This window comes from Talpa europaea (genome assembly GCF_964194135.1).
Source record: "Talpa europaea genome assembly, chromosome: 5".
Taxonomy (NCBI): Eukaryota; Metazoa; Chordata; class Mammalia; order Eulipotyphla; family Talpidae; genus Talpa; species Talpa europaea.
This window is the reverse complement of record NC_140071.1, coordinates 98793218-98795948: the sequence shown is the minus strand read 5'-3', so window position 1 is coordinate 98795948 and position 2731 is coordinate 98793218. Positions and strand designations below refer to the sequence as shown.

At 37.3% G+C, this 2731-nt stretch overlaps 1 pseudogene across 1 annotated transcript; it reads right to left on the bottom strand.

Annotated features, from left to right (window-relative positions):
- Positions 1 to 1743: 1743 nt before the first annotated feature.
- On the bottom strand, positions 1744 to 2406 carry LOC311170575 (gem-associated protein 2-like; annotated as a pseudogene). Its single transcript has one exon. The product of its transcript is annotated as a gem-associated protein 2-like (transcript).
- Between the last annotated feature and the right edge of the window lie 325 nt (positions 2407 to 2731).

Below are 2731 nucleotides of genomic sequence, written 5' to 3'. Positions count from 1 at the left end.
TATTCCAATGCAAGACAATAATACACATTTTAAAAATTGTATCATTTTTTATTTAGGTAATCAGTTTACAACTCTGTATATGATTTAGGGATATGTGTTCACATCTCTTCAGATGGATGTTACCCCACCACAACCACCACCAAAGCACCAATAAACCTCCACCTAAGTCCTTTGGGACTCATCCCACCTTTACTCCCCACTGTGTACCCTGCTCTTTTTTTTTTTAATTATTTTTTTTAAGCCTTTTTTTTTTAAATTTTTTTTTTTATTAGAGGCATGCTTTATTTATTTATTTTATTTGTTTGTTTGTTTTGTTTATACATGCACTGAGTACAGTCAGAAGCGCGGGAGGGTGAGAGAATTCACCAGAGCCAGAGCGGGGAGCAGAGCAGGCAGAAGGACCGAAGTACACTGCTGAGGGGAGCAGCGGGCGGCAGGAGAGGTCTGTGTGCCATGTGGGACCCTCCTCCGGTGGCCGGGGAGCAGCCGGGGATTGAACCGGCGCTGCAGAGGCTGCGCACAGCTTCGTAACCCAGCACTCAACCGCTGCGCCACCGGGGAGGCCCTGTACCCTGCTCTTTTTTAGCCTGGATTTTGCAGTCAAATTTTCTAAAGGTTTTTTTTTTTTTTTTTTTTTTTTTTTTTTTTGGTTTCAGTTTGTTCCTTTGTTTTGATTCTTTCTATTCCACATGTGAGTGAAATCATTGGTATTTGTCTTTCTCTGACTTACTTTGCTAACATAATCTCTAGTTCTTCCCATTTTGTTGCAATGGCAAGATTTCATTTTTTTTCCCTTTAGATAAGTGATATATAATATATATATCTGCTATATCTTTTTTTATCCATTTATCTGTTGTTGGATACTATAAAAAATGTTGCATATATCCCTTCAAATTTGCATTTTGGCATACTTCAGATAGATACCTAAGAGCTGAAATTCTGCATGATATAGTGATTTTTTTCATTTAAGAAAATTTATATTTAAATAAACAATGAAATACCAAGGGCCTCTATAAAATTTCATTATAGTTTTTGTATAGGCCACTTCACCAATAAATGATTCTCAATTTGTTTTAAGATCATGTGATTACAAAAAAAAATAAACTGTTCATCAAAAACTGGATAGATTTTCAAATGTTCTTTCAGATATTCAAATCAATACAATCTGTCTCTCAATATCAACTTGAGTTGCACAGATTATGATGAAAACATGATACATAGTGTTGATGATGTAATCCACGCTTGAATAGATGTAATCCACGCACTGTACTTCCTCAGACATAGACACCTATCCCAAGTATCTTCTATTCCTGAGTGATCATCTGTATCAAGATGGATCATCAGAGACTGGATCAAGAAGATGTGGTACATATATACCATGGAATATTACTCAGCATTCAAAAAAGATAAACACATGCAATTTGCTGCAACATGGATGGCGCTGGAAGGGATCATGCTCAGCGAAATAAGCCAAAAAGAAAAAGAAAAATACCGGATGGTCTCACTCATAGCAGGAATCTAGAAAACTTAAATAATGGACCAGGAAAATGAATAACTATAAGAAAGTGAAAATCAAAATCAACAAAAAACTATGAACCAGAGACACTTTTAGGGGGGCGGGGGCGGGAGGGGAGGGATTGGGGTCAGAATGGGGGGCTGCAATTGTATGGGGAATATAACAATAAAATTTATAAAAAAATAAAAAAAAAAAAAAAAAAAAAAAAAAAAAAAAAAAAAAGATGGATCATCAGATAAATCACACTGATTATAATACCTGCTGCCAGAGAGATTAATAAATTCAAAGCAGGAACCCTTTCATTGTCTTTGCCGGCCACAAAGAGCCTTACTTCAAAGCACCTTTTAACAACCTGCTGAATCAGTGAATGAGCTTTAGGTAATAAAGGATTTTCAAGGCAAGTCAATAAAGCATGAAGCCATCTTCAATTCTGAAATAAAGTCTCTTTCTCCAAATCAATTATTTGGGTATTCCAAGACACTAGTTTTAGTTGCCTGATTCATTCTATTAACACTACTAAGCAAGGGAGGAAAACCATTTTGTAAATAATCTATTCCAGGGACTTCATTTGTAACAGGTCCAACAGCCTCGTCAGCACATGAACTTTCACCCAGACAAAAATTTTTTCCAGCCTTCATCTTCAGATTTTGGCATGGTCACATTACTCTCCAACTGTTGCAATTTCCAGTTACTTCTAAGTCTGTTCACACACTGCCAAGCAGTTGAAAGCTGTGCACTTGTTGCTGTTGTCACTGAAGTGTGGGAGAATATCCTTTAGGAGTAGGTTGGCATCCTGAAAGAGAAATATTCACACTTTGCTTCCTTTTCTTCTTTGGGTCAATTTAAGCTACTGCAACAGCTGGACACTGAGCTGCCTCTATCTGAGGCATCTTTGTGGATTCCAAGGGATTGGAGCCATCTGTCAAGTCCTAGGGCTCCACTGGCAATATTCAGGGCATCCTTTCTTCCACTGTAGACTCTGCTAGTACACACACCGTATTTGCAATCCCACTAGTCCTAGTAAATCAATATTTAATATTTTGATAAACTTTCATATTGTTTTCCATAAAGGCTGGACCAGTCTAAATTCCTACATAAAGGGTAGATTCGTTTTTCTCCATTCTTGCCAACATTTCTTTGTGATCTTTTTGGTATAAGCATTCTAATGGGTGTGAAGTGTTAACTCACTGTGGTGGAGGTTTACATCCCCCTGAT